A 21210-nucleotide genomic window follows, 5' to 3' on the forward strand; every position below is an offset into this window, starting at 1 on the left:
AACCTTTGTTTTTTTCAATTAATTTCTATGTTTTTTTAACATATAGTAGTTTTTATTACTATATGTTCATCCAACCACTACCACGCATGGCCTTTGGCCATGTTTGGCAGCAGCTGCCCACAGGGCCTACCCCCTGGGGTATGTGAGTGGGTGTGTGAGTGTCTGAGTGGGTCTGTGAGTGGGCGTACGATGGTTTAAGTGGGTCTGTGAGTGGGTACATGAGTGTCTGAGTGAGTCTATGAGTGGCTGCGAAAGGGTCTAAGTGGGTGTGTGAGTGGGAAAAAGATTGAAAGAGAGAGGGAGAAAGAGAGTGAGCGGGAGGGAGATAGAAAGTTTTTTAGGCTTTGATGAATGATATATTTAGAATGAGATATTTCTGCGCAAATTGAAAAGAAAAATGTATTTGTCAAATAAAAAGTGTAAGATCACTTTTCAGTATGAGACTTAAACACTTGCACATGAAAAAAATATAAAGAAGGGAAATGACCTGATACACCTGGAGTCGAACCCTCAGCTCTCACTGTGAAGGCATGTGACCTATTCTTATTTTATTTTGTTTCTTAATTTTATCTTGCCCCTTATGTGCTGTCTGGGCTGCAAAGGGAGCCTCAAGGCCTCATCCGCAGTCCCAAACCATTAAAAAAAAACATTTGTTGCCTTTATGGGCTATCTGGGACCGCGGGGGAGCCTCAAGGCCTCTCTCACAGTCCCATTGCTCCTGCAAGCAGGCAGCTGCTTTTACCAGTGAGGTGGTGGTTCCCGGGGCTGCAGACGATCTGAAGGACTACCACCTCCCACGGGGCAGGGAGCCCCGTGACCACCACCTCCCTGGAACAAACGGAAAAAATATATTTCTATTTTATAGATATTTAATTTTGCCCACTTTAAGCTCCTCACCCAGTGCAATGCACGACCTTTGGCTGTGTGTAGTGTGGGGTTGGTTGCTTATAGGGGGGAGGCTGCAGGGCCTGGCCTTTGGCCAGGCGCTGCAGCTAATTCCTCCTGCACACGGGCTCGCAAAGAGCGGGGCCTGGAACTTAAAGGGGGTTGACCACAGGGCCTGCCCAGAGGACTCACGGCCAACCCCTTCCGTGCTCTGTGCATGGTGCAGGGCTGGGTGGTTCTAGAGGGTTGGCTGCAGGCCCTGCAGCACACCCCAGTACACCAAGGCAAAGGCCATGCATGGCACAGGGTTGGTGGCTATAGGGGGTTAGCCACAGGGCCTGCTGTGCACAGCTGAAGACTGTGCACAGCACTGGTTTGATTAACGTATAGTAATTCAAATTACTTTACGTTTGCCATGCGCAACTAATTACTCCACACATTTTGTAATTGATGAGATGTCTTTGATATCACTGCAGAATTTGCAATATCGTTATTGATAATAAAACTGTGCATGGCAAGAGCGCGAGTAATAGTTACCTTAGGCTGCGAGTTATAGTTACTTGAAAGAACTCTAATTATAACTGCTGAATTTCTATGGTTTTGTACAAGTAAATTCAGAAACTAACTATAAAGTCCCTGTAGCCTTCGTTTTTTTGTTGTTTTTGCAGTGAATTAATATATATATATATATATATATATATATATACATAAAAAAATATATATATACACACACACACAATCATTGCAGGGTAAAGGCCCGAGGCGTGAAGGGTAATGTGTCCTAACATCTAATATTTGTATATTTCAAATTTTTGAACATAACTTAATACAATGATACCTCTCCTTTCACCCCACTCAACCATTCATGTGGATTTATGTTCCGTCATTATTTACAAGCAAAGATGAGTTTTGTAAATCCAGTTTGTTAGTATTTTTTGTAAATTTTACACTGAGAGAACACCTCACTCTTCATAATGATGTATGTGCCAGCATGGAAGTTACCAGCATATGAATTTGAGGAAAGTAGTTTACATTTAAACTTTACATTTACATTTTTATATCCATTGGGAAATTATTTACCCTTTGAATTTACTACTTTAGGAGAATGTTCCCACCCTTCCTAAAGGACTACAGCTCTCTCCGTTTCCAGGACCAGACCAGAATGGACCATGAAGAAGGGTGCTCAGACTTCTTTAGCCCTCAATAAAACTACACGAAAACATTTAATCAATCAGATTTTTTTTTACACTTTTGCGAGTGATCGTCAGAGACGTTTGCACAAATGTAACTCGTCAAATCGTGCCCATTGACCTGTACTTGTGACTCCTTCGTTCTATATCATACATCTTTGGCGCTGTCCCAAAACCTGAAATAAGCATCCTCCGTTAGAATTCAGTAAAACAGTAAAAACAATCCATAATTGTTGGAGAGTTTAAGAATGGCGGTCATGAATCACATCCAAGAAGTGTTTAAGAGACATGTTAATGTGTTCCAGATTTCTAGTGTGACAGCAATTTTAAAGCCTCAAGTAGACATGTGGCAAGCATTCTTCATCCGAAAAACATAATTATGGTTAAACTGAAATATGTTTTTCCTCTTATTTGAAAGATAGCAACAAAAACAAATATATAGTTTGTGTACATAGTGCTGCAAATTGAAAGTGTTCCAGTTTACAGGTTTAAACACTGTATTTAAAATCATCCTTAATATTGTGATTGAAAATAATTCCTACTAATTAACCAAAAGGTTTAAGGAAGTGTTTCTGAGTCAACACTGAAGACGAAATGCCTCACTGTGTCAATAGAGATGAGTTTAACTATTCTTGTTTAATCGTATGCAAGTATTTTTATTTTATTTTTAGGCACTTGTTCTCGCACATTTTTTTAATAGAGAACCCCATTACAACCATTAATTTTTAACCGAACCCTGATTCCCCAACATGCCAACGGCAGCGGAAGTGACATCAACTGACTTTGACCACGCGCCAATTATGTCACAGAAAGTGAGACCATATTTGAGCCGATCTCTTCAGAGGAACTTATGTCATATGATTTAATGACATCTTAAACATCAGATCACTAAAACCTGCAATAAAGGAAAGGTTACTGGAGCACTTTCTGCTGCACTGCCTTGAAAAAGACAATCTTTTGTAATAGTCCTGGGCATCAAACACCCACATGCCCTGGGCATCAAACACCCACATGTACCTGTTTGCAAAAAAAAATGAAAATCTGTAGTGCTAAACATACTCTGAGGAAATGGTTTCTAACCTTTTGACTTCTGTGGACCCCCACTTAATCATTCCTGGAACCTGGTGACTCCTACGGAATCATTATTGTAATCCGGGGACCCCCAACTGAATCAATAATGAAAGCCAGCGAACACTGCCTAAGCATTTTCGATGATTTGAACCACTACACAATACACAAATGTATACTAACAAGAATTCACCAAACACACACAGAAATGCTTAAATATTTTATTTAATGCCATTTAATTCACAAATATAAAACAAATAACATTTCACTTTAATGGGACGGTTGGAGCGTTTCTAAATTTAGTTCACACCACCCATCATCCATACTATATTCTGTTTGATGCCCTTGCACTGCTCCAAATAATCAATTTGAGGATACTAACCTTTTAGTCTCCAATTTCAAATTGCTTCAGATTTACATAACACTTTGAATTGTTCAAATTTACACTTTACTTTTATATTCATATACACTTTAATAATCTGGTGATATTATTTCATTTTTAAGCAGTTCCAACACCCCCTAAGTAGGCTTTGAGGCCCCCCAATTCAAGTTTCCTAGTTCTGGTGAAGCAATGGGAATTAAACATGGCTCCTCAGAGCCCCATTTTCCTTATGTGCCTGGCTCTGACTTTCTGTTCTTTGAGACCAGGGATCCCAAGCGCATTGCCAGGGATAACAGCTTCTATTCATTCCTGGCAACCCTTAAATGACATCTATGGCTTATACCCATTCTTATGTAATACCCAGCCTTTTGTGCACTGCTCTATTGTTTTGTAGTTTGCTTCCGAATAGGTATACATACATATACACATGTACTGCTCTAAAAGCATACATATTCATATAATTAGATTTTCTGTAAAAAAATAGTTAACATCTTACTTGTGTTTCAGTGGGAATTACATTTTACCACAAAAACGCCTTCCATTCCCAAAGTACATAGGTAATGTATGACACAATTCTTTCAGAGAGACAGCATCTCTTATCCCCACACGCTGCTTGATTATAAATATAGGTTGCCTTGCACTGTCCTCTTTTTGATATTGTTTAAAAATTCTGAGAGGAAATTCTTTACACCTCAATGTCACTTCTTGAAAACACTTCCTCCAACAATTTTTCTCCGCCAGTGTAGAAACATGACAAGCACTAAATTTACCATGTATTTGAGTCTCTCTACATGCCCTAAGAGGGGTATGTTTGGGTTTTAAAGTTTCTGTTAGCTTGTTAAATCAATATTCAATACCATTAATTAAGCAGTGCTTAAAAATATGCCTTATGGCAATACGAAATAATGGCTGCTTTAAGTGTATGAATTCTCATTAGAGTCAAGTAACTTCTATGGACAACATTACAAGATAGCTGGTAAAGTGGATTGTGATAATACCGGTTCCAGAGTTATCAATTGTGGTGGGTATATGACCCCAGTTACCTGACACCGTAAATGTTCGTTCCACAATGTAGGGCAATAATTCTGTCCTGGAATTACAGGGCCCCTTCCTGCACCCGGTTGCTCAATCCCAGGCTCATTGCCATCTGCTTTGAGGAGCTGGAAAATTAGTACACCTGTTGCAATTCTCATTAGCAGTGTGCTGTTGGTGTGAGCCATTTTCAGGACTGAACTGTTTGCTGGAAAGAGGAAGTACACGCTCATCTTCAATTATGTAAATTAAAATGTATGCACTACGAAAATGACCAGAATCGGAGTAAGGATTTCTAGAACCTAAGGCAACACACCACTTTTTGAGCTCTTCACAAAGCAATGTGACAATATATTATGTTAATCAGAACTTTCCAGCACCAATTGGTGGTGCCCATGTAAACATCCTATAAAAGTCTTGCTGCATACTTTCACCTGTTTGACAACCCAATGTGGTTCTCCAACGTACAAAGTACACACCATCCAATCTCATCCACAGTGACTCTCACAGCTTAGTTACAAACAGGTTGATAACCTCATCTCCATCTAGTAATTAATGACCTATATTCGCTGTTCATAACCAAGACCTTGGTCATGTTAAGATTGACCACCATCCTTGATGAATGTGCCCCTTCAGTCACCAACTGAAAACTTGGGTAATCTTCCAATCATCCACAGTCACTCTCTCTCAGGTGACCTCTTTTTTCTTTCCTTTTGCACCAATGATCAAATGTTCCCCAGAATTCTGAATGTTCGCACCCTTGAAAAAGTCCAAATACCATAAATATCATGCCAGCTAATATCCCCCCTGCTACAAAAACATTTCTGGGCGATTTCTCTAATTTGTTATCTTTCAAGCACAATTTAATTTTTGATTTTTCCAAACTATGGTCCTGATTCTGAGTTTGGCGGTCAGACCACCAGAACACCATGTTGGTGCTCCTAAAAAGACCAGTGCACCGGTGATCCCTAGACTGCCGTATTATGATTCATAGAGGCAGGACCACCATCCACCAAGCAAAAAAGGCAGACCACCAGTGGTGTGGCAGCTTGGATTTAGGCGGTCCAACCTCCAGTGTTGTAAGTGCACAGCCAACCCCGAGCCTATTACAAACACACAGCCACTGTGGCCATCCCCTCGTGGCTATCAGCTAATGGTGATTGACCACCATGGTCAGCGTTCAGCAAAGTAGCAGACAAGTGCACATTGGATGAATTAAAAAACAACACAGCTGACACATATTGGCCAAGTGGACACACCTACAAAGCACACTATAAAACACACCGCTTCACAGACCACAATCGTTTGCATTTCCACTGCAGCACAGCTAGGCAGACCACACATTATTTCGTCCATTTTTTTGTCATAAAGCAGTCCATATTTCCTCATCCCAATTTACATCCTTCACACACATCGGCTATTTTTTTCCATATTCACTTGTCTTGTTTAGTTAGTCACTGTCACCCCCTTAAATTTCCAGTCATGTCACGGGCCGAAAACTCACGATTTTCAGAGGATAGGTTGAGAGTCAATACTAGTTGTAATGTTCAATTCGCTGTTTGCCGGGCTGCGCGCTGCCAGGGGCCAAAATGTGCTGCAATTCCTCCCTTGTGCAGCGTCACTAAGTGCAGCCCACCACTTGTCATCTTGTTCACGTTTAGCTTTGTCGATAGTTGATTTGTAAGACTTTCTGGTTGAGCTAATTGTATTTACAGTCTTAGATTTGATAGCTTGTATTAAATGCTTGCTTGAGGAGCTGCACTCTTTGTTAAACCAGCGATGCATCCTCTTGGGCCTCTTACTATCAGAGGCTATGTCAGCCGAAAAGAGGGCCGCAATACCCTTGAAACATGAGGTGTGAGCTAAGCTTATTTCTTAGTTGGGGATTGCGGAGCCCACCTCTAAGCCCGCCAATGAGGGCCTCAAGGTGTTGTTAGCAGCGTTGATGAGTGTAGGTCGAGCCAGAACCTGGTTCCACTTTCGGTGGCGTTTGTCATTAACCAGACTGATTCCCTTTGGTGCTTTAACTGAGGTGTTGATCATGGACAGGTAGTTGCTCAAAGCTGACAAGTGGACTGAGAGAGGATTATGGTCACTTTCAGATCTCTCAATAACCATTATGTCAATGACTAAAGGCCATAATCTTATGTCGACTAGACAATAATCAATTCTACAGGTGTGGTTAACTTTGTTATACATGTGACAACCCTTTACTTCTGATTTGGCCCTGCCATTGAGTGCCCTAAGTCCAAATTCCATAGTCAGTGGTTTTACTTGAACAGCAACTTGTGACCACCTTTTACCGGGTGGGATATCCAGGGCAGGGATAGACCATACCTGATCCTCTCGTGGGTGGACCCAATATCATCCCAGTCGAGAGGTTCAAATGTGGTGTTAAAGTCACCTGCCACAATAATTTTGTAATGCCGGGGACAGTTTTGCAAAAATGCCTCCAGAAAGCAGAGGGTTTTGGAGACCCGACTCCTCCACCCCCCAACCCCTCTGGTATAGATGGTAAAAATAATCACAACTGCATCAGCACCAAATGATAGGCGAAGACCTAGCAGGTCAGGGGAATCAATGGATAGCTGTGATGTATGGCAGTTTAGTGATGTTCTAGTCCAAATGGCTAGACCCCCAGAGGGCCTGCCCCTGGTACTGGGCAGAGCAGGAATATAAAAGTTGGAATAGCCAGTTCGAAACAGTGGGTCAGTCGACCATGTCCCGTGAAGAAGACATATGTCATGTTCCTCAATGAAGGAGGTGAAGGACGGGAGATCTCAGACCTGCCACATTCCATGAGACAAGTCGTACCCCGGTGGTTGAATGGACAGCCCTGTCCACTGACATATTTGAGAGTTTGGTTGCCAGAGGGTGGTTTAACAGGTGAGGTGGCTTGGGAGGAGAGGTGTCGTCATCACTATTGTCCAGCAGATCCTGTATCGAGCAATGATAACCATCTGAGGAACCTGACCTGGTCCTAGGTGCAGTATTCTCATGCTTTGCTATCTGTAATAAGTAAGATTCACGGGGTAAAGAATGTACAATGTTATCACAGCTATGCAATGGATCATGGGTGGTCTGGTGGGATCTGTAAGGAGAAGAAACGTGAATGCTTGCAGTAGCAATATCGGGGGCTACCGCCAGACCAGAGACAGTTGTTTCATGTAAGTCAGGGGGAAGTTTAACATGTATTTCAGATGATGCTTTAAGTCCATCATTCTTGCTAAGAGCAGATGGATTACCTGTTGGGCAGTGGATGGGACGAGCCCTACAGTGTACAGGTGGACTAGGATATTTGAACTGGATACAGGATTGCCATGGAGCACTTGTCCTTGCGTCTAGGGCCACCAGGTTGTCCACCATACTCCAATCCCTAAATGTCAACTGCAGAATGTCAAAGTGTGTTCCTACATCAGGCCTTCTTACTGCATCAATTATATCCTCATGTATTACAGAGTAACAGCCTCTTACGTGGCGAATCCAATGAATTGCCTTATTTCTAATGGAATCTCCCCTTTCTCTTTGTGCCAGTGGGTGTAGCTTAGGAACGTTGACCATTAGAACAGTCCTTGTAGATTGGAGTCAGCCAATGATGGGTTTACAGTGTATTTAGGGACTGTATTGCTTGTAGATTTTGATAGCAGGCATCAAATGCCTTCCCTGCACCTAAGCTATTGGGTGTGGTGGGGGCGGATCGGATTTCTTGATCTTAGCATCAGCTAGAGATTGGTCAGCACAACTATTTGCTAGCATTGAGGCAATTTCATAATGGTACCTGAATGGTTTGGCATTGGGTTGCGATTTACGGAAGTCGTTGTGACTGGAGAAATTAGCTGCTTGACTGTTGCAATTAAGGAGTTAACCATAGACTTAAGTTCTGACACCTCCCTCTTTAAATCTTGTATGCATAACATATGCTGTGCATTTGACTGGGCTGAGTGCTCATTTACATCTATTGAACCACGCACCCTGATGCATGGGTCAGGGCCGTCCTGTGAGTCTGAGATATTTATTAAAGGGGTAAAGCGGTTGATACACTGAATAGGGTCGCTGGGATCAGTTGGAGGCTTATCTGCTGCTAATGGGGGAACGTGGGTGATGACATCCCTACCCTCCCCCTGCCCTGTGGAGGCTATAGACTTTTGGCCACGTTTTACAAATATGTCAACAATTTTCTTGTGACCAGCAGCCTTCCTGACAGGGGAGCACTCTCCCCCAGTTCCGTTGGTGCCGCTGTCCGGGGAAGAAGCTAAGATTCCTTCACATTCGTCAAGAAGGTTGTCGATTCTGTCCATAACACAGTTATTGGCTACATACTTATGTCTCTGCGGCTTAGTTTTTAACACCACCCCTGCCCCCACCTCTATTGCTTTCCTTTTGTCCATTGAACTATAATTGATGGATAAGTGTTGTATAAAAAGTTAGTTCAAAGATACACCTACAAGAAGATACAATAGTGGCAAGAGTCGAAGGTGCTTGCTTAGAATAAAATGTTAAGGGGATGGCCCAGCCCAGCCTCCTCCGGGCTACGACGGGCGTGGATGGGCCCCCATGCGCTATTTAGCGCTCGTTGGTCTGGTCAAGTGGATGCAGCTGCTGGTACGATGGCCGCCTCCTGGGGCCACAAAGTAGTCAATGATATGTAGTCCCTTTCAGAGTTCCAGGCGTGTCCCTTGTCGTGTAGTTCCCCCACGCGCTATATAGCGCTCGTTGGTCTGGTCAAGTAAATGCAGGTGCTGGTAAGATGGTCACCTCCAGGGGCCACAAAGCAGTCTGGGATATGTAGTTCCTTTCAGAGTTCCAGGCGCGTTCCGTGTGTCACTTGTCAAAATACCCCTGTTTGTGAACTCTCAATTGAAGTTTACTCACCTTAGAGGACACCATTTGTATAGCATGTGAAGTGTAGAGAGTGATCTGACTGCAAAGCACAATAAGCCCTCTTTCAGTAACTCGATACACCAGCTCAGTGGGTATTTGTCCAAACATCCTTGTTTGTGAACTCTCAATTCAAGTCACTCACCTGGGAGGATGCCATTTGTATAGTGTGTGTAGGACAGGGAGTGACCTGACTGCAACTCCCAGGAGACACTGTTTCAGTCCAAACAGCAGCCCAGTGGTCACTTGTCCAAATACCCCTGTTAGTGAGCTCTCAGTTGAAGTGTACTTACCTGGGAGGATACCATTTATATAGTGTGTGTAGTGTAGAGAGTGATCTCACTGCAAAGCACAATAGGTCCTGTTTCATTAACTCCAAATACCAGCCCAGTGGTCACTTATCCAAATATACTTGTTTGTGAACTCTCAGTTGAAGTGTACTCACCTGGGGGGGTACAATTTGTCAAGTGTGTGTAGTAGAAGAAGTGACTGGACTGCAACTCCCAGGAAGCATTGTTTCAGTAACTCCAAACACCAGCCCAGTGGTCACTTGTCCAAATAGACCTGTTTGTGAACTCCCAGTTGAAGTCTACTCACCTGGGTGCGCTCAAGATACAGATCATGCTCGATTCAGAGACATTTCTGTCTAGCTAGCTCCATTTTGATTTGCTAACTCAAGATTAAACTACTGAGGACAGGAATTACACCTTACCCAGTGTGTACAACAAGTATTCCTAAGGCCTCAAGCTGCATCACCAGATTGGTATTGGCATAAGACACATTGACATAGAACTGTGCACATGATGACTCCAGTCACTTATACAACCATGTTCTGAGTTTGCCTGCATCCCATTCAACTAGGCTTCCAAATGGTCAAAGCCATATCTTGCCTCGTGCAACTGATCTGCAAAACTTAACTTTGTCCAAGGTCTCTTCTTACTGTAACACAAAACCTTTGAAGGTAAATTTCACAATTCAACCAGTAACAATCAATGTTTTTCAACAACAGGCGGATCTGCTGCTGGGCACACAAAGGTCATAGGACATACTACAACTACTTCCCTGGAAGAAGGCCTCAGTGATGACAACACTCCTAGTCTTGTGGACATGGAGGACAGTTCTGGCCCATTTGGGAAACCTAGTCAGATGTCAACAGTGAGTTTCACTGTGCCCACAACATCACCTCCAAGCCCTGTTCCTTTCAAATCATAGGAAACTATTCGCCCCCCAACCTATGTACCTAGCACAGTTTTCACCATCTTGTACTCCCAGTTCTGGATCCTGAGTTGCACCGCAATACTTCAGACAATGAGGGTACAGGGTCAAGTTGCAAAGGGCAATCTGTGGCAAGGGTACTGGCCAGTTGGGGTAGGGTGTGTGGGAGGGATGCTGTGGACCAGTGGGGGAAATCCACTGGGGATGCTCCTGGCCAGGACACCATCAGCCACATCTTGGGGGTCGATCAGCAATCCCAAGGTGCAATGGGCCAGGTGTTGACCAAACTCTGGGAAATCAAACAGCTACAGAGGGACCTGCATAGAAACATGTGTGAACAGATGGAGGCCCACAATTCCAACATGAACTCCCTAACAGGGGTGTTGAGGGACATACAACCCTGAGCAGGGCTTTTCAGAACCAATCTACCCCTTACTTTGGCTCATCAACAGCAGGCCCATCGACATTTTTGGCAGCAGTCACAGGAAGGGAGGCCGTGCCAGTGGAACAACCAGCCGAAGACTCCCCTGCCTCTGTAGCAGCTGATCCCGCGCAAGCCGGGACATTCAGCAAAGAATCCAGGAGTTGTGGATGGCAAGAAACCCATCACTGCATGCAATAACCCTATTCCTTAAGGTCCTCCTTTGAGTGTTACACATTCACTTTTGGGACTGAGAGGAGTATTCTGGACTTTGGACTTTCAATGGTGTGGCATCTACTCCATTGATTTTATTCACCAAGGCTGACCCCTTCACTTATTTCTTTGGTTGATTCATTTCTACATTTATTTTCTGTTATTCATAGCTTCTCAATAAAATCACACATTACTGACTCATTGTCTGTTGATTTTGTTTTCATCTTTAGCCATGTAGATGTCAGACCATGTGAACCATATAATGATGATCCAAGGGACTTGTTCAAGATGGGATATGTTGCATGTACACAGTTTCCAGCTCAAGATTTCAACCATCCCAAACAAACACAAACCTACAAGTGTCAAGGCCAAACAAAAAAATGTATTACAGTGTTCAGCACATTGGTGGACAGTGTGACATTGGCGGTAAATGCTGCTTACCGCCGCGGTGACGGCCGCCAACATACCATCGTGGAGGCGAACATCCGTTCGTCATATTATTACGCACATACACTAAACTGACAGAATACTGCCACAAACACATATCCGCCAGACCAAAGGTCAGTGTTGAAGTGTCGGTACGAACACCGATACCGTTACGCCAACAAAACAACGCCTACCACATTATGGCCCACGAATCACCACAGAGGACATTCAACGGTTGTAAACCATTGGCGGTACACACCGGCGCGATCAGAATGGCCACCCAAATACAAAACAACACAACATTGGCCAAAACGAAAATCACACACCTGATACTGATACACACACTAGACCCACCCACATTACACAGAACCCTTTGCCAACACGAAAAGACTGCAATAGCTAGCCACGCAAATCACAGAGACAACTACACACACACCACAACCACCCATACATCCATCACGCACTCCACATCCCACACCTCACCACATTACTCAACACCCTCTGCATAACACACACCACACAACACCCATGTCCCCACTATGGCACTCCTGTTTCACAGATGAGGAGTTGCGGGTCCTGGTGGAGGAAATAGTCAGGGTAGAGCCACAGCTCTTCGGAGCACACGTACAGCAAATCTCCATTGCCAGGAAGATGGAGCCATGGCGGAGAATTGTGAACAGGGTGAACGCCATAGGACAGCATCCAAGAACAAGGGACAAAATCAGGAAGAGGTGGAACGACCTACGGGAGAAGGTACTTTCTGTGGCAGCAAGGCAGCAGCTTGCCATCCAGAGGACTGGCGGTGGACCCCCCGTTCCTCCCCCACAGCTGACAGCATAGGAGGAGCAAGTCAGGGCAATCCTGCATCTTGAAGGACTCACTGGAGTAGCTGGAGGACTGGACACTGGTGAGTCAATACTTACTACTTATCACCCCCCATACCTGCATGCCATCTCACCCCCTATCCATGACTCCCATCACTCCACTCCATCCCACACAGTGCACCTACACATGTGACTAACCCCAACACCAAGCCCCTGCATGCCATACCAATGCATATACAGCCCTCCCAGCCCTGCATGTACACCCATCATCAAAGCATGCACAGCATGGAGAACTAACAATCCGACAATACATCACCATACACAAACAAAGGTAGCAGGGCAACAGCAATGATATTGGGGAAGCTAGGGATGTACAATATGTCACAGACATGAAGCATAATACTTCTCTTGCATCCCCACAGGTGCCCCAGCCAATCCCAGTTGGGAGGAGGTGCTACAACTATCCAGTCCCCCAACAGAAGATGCTCTCATTGATGACAGCAACTCTGGACTTCTGGATCTGGATGAACTACCTGGCCCATCAGGGACCACTGGTCAGTCGGGCACCCCAGACCACTCCCAGTCCACCACAGAGCCTCCCTCCTCAGTATCCAACACCACAGCACCCACCCAACATCCCCACACCTCTGTCCCCAGGACACGTCAATCAGCAGTGTGCCCACCTTTACATGGACCCAATCCACACCTCACAACCAAGAGAATCAGGGTCCTGGGGACAGCAGCAGTGGGTACACCATTCAGGGGACACAGGCACAGGGGGACAGGGACACTCAGAGGACAGCTGTGCGCCAGGGTAGAGGACAGGCCTAGGGAACCGACTCTCCAGGAGGCACTCACTAATGTCCTGGGTGCTTACCAACAATTCCAGGACAAGATGGGACAGATTCTTAACAACATGCAGGAGAACAATCGGCTGCAGGAGGTACACCATCAGGAGATCAGGGAAGATTTGCAGGCCCTCAACCCAACCATGGTCTCCAAAGCAGGGGTGCTGGCTGATTTGGCCAACATTATGAGGGAATGTACAGCCTACCAGTGGGCCCCTTCCACCAACCAGTCAACTGAACAGCCCACCACATCTGCTGCAGCTAGTGGACAGGATGCCCAGCCACAGGACCCACAGGCCACCAACACCTCTCCCCCTGCAGAAGGTGAACCACCCGACAAACATTCCTCGCGACCCAGACAGATGCCAGAGACACTTGCCAAGACCAAGACTACCGCCAGGAAATGTTACCCTCCTAAATGTCCAACTTGTGTTCCACTCTGTCACCTTGTCCACTTCGAATTGCCATTGCTCCCCTTCCTATGTCCCCTAGGACACTGGATCCGTGCTGCAAACAGACTGGACCAATACCCTAGACTTACCTCTACCATCACCCCATTCCATTACACTATTCCTTCTATTAATTGCACTAAAATAAACACCCTTGGACACAACTTGAGTGACAGTGCATTATGTGATGAAAATATACACTTATGTTAACAGTTACACCTTGTGCAATTGACATGAACTTTGGTACAGTATACAAATGATGTAACTGTCTGTAGTCATGATATCAGTGCACAGTCGTAATAACACCAACATCTGCAAATAGAGAAGGCATAGGTGACAGTCAGTTGAGATGCAAAGGAAGTGAGTGCCATCCTGCTGCAGCCACACTGAAAACATGAATAATTAGAGGAATGGTCAGTTCCACTGTCTTACCTGTGTGTCATTGGAAGTACTGCCGTATTACTGATGTTCTGTTGTCCACATCCTCATCCTCTGCCTCCTCTTCCTCACTGTCCTCAGGGTCCACTGCTGCCACAGGGGCATTTCCAATCTCCTTCTCCTGTAGATAAGGCACATGCCGTCTGAGGGCCAGGGTCTGCAACATGCAGCATACTACAGCTATCTGGCAGACCTTCTCAGGGGGGTTGCACAGGGATCCACCTGTCAGATGGAGGCATCTGAACCTGGCCTTCAGGAGGCCAAATGTACGTTCTATGACTCGCCTGGTTTGCCCATGTGCATCATTATAATGATTCTCAGCCCGTGTCCTGGCATCCCTCACAGGGGCCAGGAGCTATGACAGGTTTGGGTAGCCAGAGTCACCTGCAACAATTGAGGGACAAACATTAGCCTTACACAATGGTATGGGGGATGACTCCAGAAGGCATACACTGTCATATCTTGGGTGGGGACTCAGGCTCACCTATCAGCCACACGCTGTGCCTCTGTAATTGTGCCATCGCATTTGGGATGATGCTATTCCTAAGGACGAAGGTGTCATGCAGCAGGATACTTGGCCAGTGACGTGGAAGATGTACTGGTCTGCCAGGCACACCATTTGCACATTGAGTGAGTGGAAACTCTTCCGATTCTTCAACACCTGTTCATTGTGGCGGGGGGACAAATGCAATATGTGTTCCGTCAATCGCCCCAATAATATTAGGAATATGTCCCATTGCATAGAATCCAGCCTTCACAGTGGCCAAATCTTCCACTTGGAGGAAAGCTATGTAGCTGCACATGTGTTTGAGCAGGGCAGACAAAACCCTTGCCAGCACTATTGAGAACATTGGCTGTGACATTCCTGCTGCCAAGCCCACTGTCGCTAGGAAAGAACCAGTTGCCAGGAAAGGTAGCACTGATAGAACTTGCACAAGCGGGGGATCCCAGTGGGATGACAGATAGCTGATTTCAGGCTCCAATTGAGTACACAGTTCTGTGATTGTGGCCCCGTCCAGTGTGTAGGTCAGTGTTATATGCCTCTCCTCCAGTGTACCCTATTCCACAAGGGATCTGGACATGGGGGCTTGCCTCCTCCTCCTCTTATTCCTCCGCAGTTGTAGGTATCTAAGGGACACAAGGGTGAGAAAGGTGTCACAAACTGAACAATGAGACAACCACCCCAGTGCCCTTGGGCATTATGTAATCGGACAATGTGAATAGCAATGTATGTACAATTCACAGCAATGACGCAGTTTCCAATTCCTGATTGTTGTGCACCACCATGAAATGGTGACCGCCTGTCCTGTAAGTATGGACAGGTGGAAGTGATGTAACTCCGCCAGCATTGGTCGTCATGGCGGAAGGCGGTCTTGCACCACTGTGCTATTCCTCATTGGCTAACATGAAGCTCTATGGAGTACAGCATCCAATGAGGATCACCGGTGGCGGTTTCTATCTATAACCTCACTTGATTCCTGACTTTCCAAAGAACAACACCTACACTGCGTGTGCTGCTGTGAGGATCCTGCCATGGCCCATGTGACAGCAGAAAGGGCCCCTGCCTACACTTCGGAGGAGTTAGAGCGCCTGCTGTTTGGACCTCCAGACCAACAAGGGAGTACACAATGGGGATGATGTATGCAACAGGGTGTGGGGTATGTCTGGTGGTAGTGTGCATGCAGGGCTCCGGGTGATATGTGTGCCAAAGGAGATAGAAATGTAATTTGTGGGACATATGTGGGACAGGCAGGATTGTATGGTTAATGGTGTCCTCCTGTCTGTATACCTCTGCAGGTCAGCGCTCATCAGAAGAAGGAATTGTGGTGTGCCATCACCAAGGACGTGCAGACCCTAGGGGTCTATAGCAGGTGGAGCACCCACTGAAGGAAAAGGTGGGAGGACCTGAGACGTTGGGTCCGGAAGACCACGGAGGCCCAGCTGGGGATGGCCTCCCAGCGAGGGCGGGGTGCCCATCGGAACCTGATCCTGGTGGTGGGTTGCAGTTAGTGGGTGCCCCTTAATGCCAGCTCAGACACTACTGCAGTCCAGCACAAGGTAAATGGGTATATAGCAAAATTTTGTATTCCAAATAGGTGGCATTCCAGGTCAGACAGGGCTTAGTGGGTCCCAGGAGGGTTGCAGTAGGTGGTGGTTGGCTCTCATCTTGATGTAGTACCGAGCCAATGGAATGCCAGTGCGATGCATAGTGCCCCATCCTGATCCCTGTGTGTGATGGTAATGTGTATGACATCTATGGTGTTGGTGCTGTAATTGACCCAGTGATCCCTTTCTCTCCCCCCCCCATTTTCTTCTGTCACCCTGTCCATGTGTGCATTAGCATCATCTGGCAGAGGAGCAGGGGCACTGGTGACTGAGGGAGCTGCATCCTACAGGACCCAGGAGGCAGAGGCCACCAACGCCGAGGGTACCAGTAGGACGGAGGTTGAGGGGAGCACCACGGCGGAGACAGGAGGTGACAACACTGACTCTGATTCCTCCTCTGATGGGAGCTCCCTGGTAGTGGTGGACACCTCTGGAACCACAACAGCTGCAGGTACAGCCATCACCCCTGGACCAGCACAGCCCTCCCAGTAGCCCCCCACCGAGTTGCCTGTGCCCACTCGTCTAGGAGGTTGGGCATCTCCTTTGCTCCATGCACCTCAGGCCCTACCCCAGTGAGCCCTGCTGCCCTCAGTGAGGAGGCTATTGACCTCCTGAGATCTATCTCTGTAGTGCAGTCACCCATAGTGAATACCATCCAGGAGCTGGCATCACAGATGCAGCAATGTAATGCATACATGGAGGGCATCCACAGTGGCTTGGCGGCCCTACAGAGATTGTTTCCGGCTCTGGCCTCCTCTCTGATGGCAGCCAGTGTCCCTGTTCCTACCATCCCCCTCCAACTACAACTTCCTAGTCCTTGTCACTCAACCCCAACCCATCCCATGCACACATACAGACAAGCATGCACACAAAACATCAGACAAGAGAAGAGTAGCACAGACACAGGCAGCACACTTCAGGTCACAAGAACTCACACAAACAACAGACAGTTGTACACACAACAACATCCATGGCCTCTACTGTCTCCCCCTCCTCCTCCTCCTTCTCCTTCCTCACAGACACATCTGTACTCACACCTGCATGCACTGAATCAACAGCCACCACCACCATCACCACATCATGCAGCACACACACCTCACTTGCAGACACCTCCACAACATCCATCCACGCGTCCCCTTTGCCCTCTCCGACCCTGTCTGCCCCTCCTAAGAGACACAAACACATGCACTCAGACTCCCAACAGCCATCCACCTCACACACACACACTGTCCATGCACCTGCACCCTAGTCCAGCAGACATACACCTCTGACAACCACTCACTCAACCTCCACTCCCATCCCTCCTCCCACATCCCACCCCAACATCCCTAAGAAGCTTTTCCGTGCCCATCTTGGCCTCTTTCCTTCCCCTCCACCCACATCTTGCCCGTAAGAGCAGGGTCCAAACGCCCCAGCACAGCACCTCAGCCAAACAGTCTGCCACTGCTCCCATCAAATCTTCAGCTGCTGGCACAAAGGGGCCCCAGGGTGTGACGACTGCCACTCCTACTGTGAGCATACTTTTGCCTCGGAAAGGGAGGACTAGGGTGGTGAAAACCAAGGGACAAGCAATGGGAACAGTGGAGGCACCTCCTAGTCCTGGAGGCAAGAAAGGGAAGGTTCCCACTACACCACCCAAGAAAGGGAAGGTTCCCACTCCACCAACAAAGAGAGACAAGAGGCCCCCTCCACCAACAGAGGGCAAGGGGCCCCCACCTCCAGCAGAGGCAGCCAGGGTAACACCTCCACCAGCAGTGAGCAAGGAGCCCTCACCTCCAGCAGAGGCAGCCAGGGTAACACATCCACCAGCAGTGGGCAAGGAGCCCTCATCTCCAGCAGAGACACAGCAGCCCTCACCTCCAGCAGAGGGCATGTAGGCCACTCACCAGAGACAATTGGGCAAGGAGTCCCCTCCAGAACCAGTGAGCATTTTCCCCACTTCAGAGACTGTGGCCTTACACGCCCCACCAGGGACAATTGGGCAAGGAGCCCCTCCAGAACCAGTGGGCATGTTACTAACTTCAGAGACTGTGGCCTTACACTCCCCATCAGGGACTTTTGGGCAAGGATCTCCCTCCAGAACTAGTGGGTATGTTACCAACTTCAGCTGAGGTGCCCCTACCACCACCCCCTTCCCCCTGAGGTGCCTGCCTATGATGGCCCTGTACAGTGGAGTCCGGATATTATCAGGAGTCAAGTTGGGCCTTGGACTGTGCCCTGTGGCCATGTAGACCTTTTGTACTTTGGACTGGCCATTGGCCCCGTTCTGGACATTGACACATGCTTTTGTTTTTGCATGGACAATATGGTGGCTGTTGGCATCAAATTACAGTGTCACTTAAACCTCAATGTGGTCCTTGTTTTAATTAGACGTGGGTCCTGTGACATTGGTTTTACCCTGCAGCTGGTTGTGTGTATGGTGTGTGTGTGTGATTGGTGTGTGTTGTGCGCGTGTGTCTCACTCTCCTTTTCCTCCCTCCCTCCCTTCCTTGTGTGCTAGGCGGCTGTACTCACCGTCATCTTCATCGGCGTTGGTGTTCCAGGAGGACCTTGAGGTAGAAGAGCATCGGGAAGACTTGAAGTTCCTGTTCCATACCGGCAGTGGACTCCTCTGTATCTCTGATGGTGAGTCTTTAGTTTTCTATGCAGTATTTCTGCCAGGCTTTTGATGACGTTAGTACTGTCCCTGTAATCCTAGCAGTTTGCTACGTCATAATATGGTGGGCGGTACCTTGTCTTCCGCCTGGCTGTTGATGGCTACCGCCGTGGTCAGTAGTGTTACTGCCCTGGTGGCTGGTGTGGTACATTGGCTGTCTATGGGAGGTATCACCGTCATGGTCATAATTTGGCGGTAATTACCGCCAGCCTGTTGGAGGTATTACCGCCACTTTGACAGTCACCGCCAATGTCATGATGAGGGCCACAGTCTGACAACATGTCTGGACTATCGGAAATCATAAATGATTGACTCATACTAAGTAAATCAACATATTTACAGGTAAAGAACTCCAGACCATGGAAGGAAGGAATTTGTCAGACATTATCTTGTTGAATAGGCAAACATTGAAGTGATTGATGTCACCAGCCTGAGCCTTATCACACACCACACCAAAGATTCATAAAGATGGCAATACAACAGTTCCTGATCACAGGGCCCTTATAATCAAATGCTCATGCATCTGGTGGCATGACACAAACATATGTCAGTGTTTTGGCACAAGTACTGTGGCCTACATTGATGAAAAAACATCTACAGGTATATACAAGTTATACAAAAATAGTGTTTAGCCAATGTGAATGGAAACTGACTTGGTTGTGAGTTAGGACTACATATTTTATGACCAAATGATGACACACATGATGCATCAGGCCCACCACAGGACACAAAAGAAGCCCATTGGGTACTTTTGAACTTCCATCCAAACACCATGTGAGCTGTCTTGGCACAGGTCTCATATACATAAACTATGTGACCTACGTTACTTGGAACAATCCATGTCCACTTCGTATGTCATAACAGCATCACATACCTGCCAATGTCACAACTCTGAAATGGCCACATGAAAATGTCATGGTGAAGGTACCTGTGCAAAGAACAAAACATGGAGTATAGACTTGAAACCATTAATATGACACCAATCACATGGCAAGCATTTGGGAAACAAAGTACGTTGCAACAATTCTGACACAAACACAGTAACATCATCAAGGTGGGGATGTGTCAAAAGATATCTTTTCAATCAGCCTTTGGCTGATTTTTGCAGAGTATCAGCTCCCTGTTTCAAAAATACTAAACTTCACACATTCTCACAACTAAAGTTCATTGTACAGTCACAGTCATGACATCACATGACATACACTCATGAGAAGAAGCTGTGGATGGGATTTTCTCGAACTCCAGCTCCTTCCTCTTCACCGCTGTCATCTTCAGTTGGTATTTCAGGATTCTCACCCGGTGGCACTGGAGGTTTCCCCTCCTCTGACATAAATGGGATATTCCTCTGCAGGGCGATGTTGTGGAACATGCAGCATGACACAATGATCTGACACATTTTACCGGGTGAGTAGAGGAGGGCTCCACCAGTCCTGTGCAGACAGTAAAATCTGACTTAAAAGAGCCCAGAGCCCACTCCACCTGCCCACTGTGTTCTTCCATGGGCCTCACAGAAGCAGACTTCTTCTAGTATAGTTGGATTCCTCAACAATGTCAGTAACCAAGGATGGTTTGGATATGCTCAGTCTTCTGTTAAAGAATGGGACATAAGTGCAACAATGAGTCAATCACTTCATGATTGTAACACCTGGCATTGCTCACACACAAACAATACAGACGTGACTTACAAACCATCCAGGCCCTGCCTGGCTGCAGCTGTGATATCAGCTGGGGTATGGAGCTGTTTCGCATTATAAAAGAATCATGGGCTGATCCATGAAAATGGGCACACACAATTGAGATTTAGGAAATCACCAAACGGACAACTTGCACACTGATGGAATGGAGGTTTTTCTGTTGAGATAGACTTGTTCAATGGCCTGTAGTAGCACCAAACCAAGATGTGTGCCATTAATGGCGCCGATCACATGTGGGATGAGGGCAAAACCATAGAAGTCAGCTTTCACATTGGCTAAATTCTCACGTCGGGGGAAGCTGACATAGCTGGCAATGTGTTTCAACATTGCTTGTGGGAAACCTTTCAACACGAGATTGAACATACTTGGGACATACCACAAGACAGGGCCACTACTGTGGCCAGGAAGTGCAATGCTGACTTGACTTGTACAGTGGGTAGTATGCAGTATGGTTTACTGTTAGCTGCCATCCGATCAGGCTCAAA

The sequence above is a fragment of the Pleurodeles waltl genome, chromosome 1_1 (assembly GCF_031143425.1).
Source record: "Pleurodeles waltl isolate 20211129_DDA chromosome 1_1, aPleWal1.hap1.20221129, whole genome shotgun sequence".
NCBI classification, from domain to species: Eukaryota; Metazoa; Chordata; class Amphibia; order Caudata; family Salamandridae; genus Pleurodeles; species Pleurodeles waltl.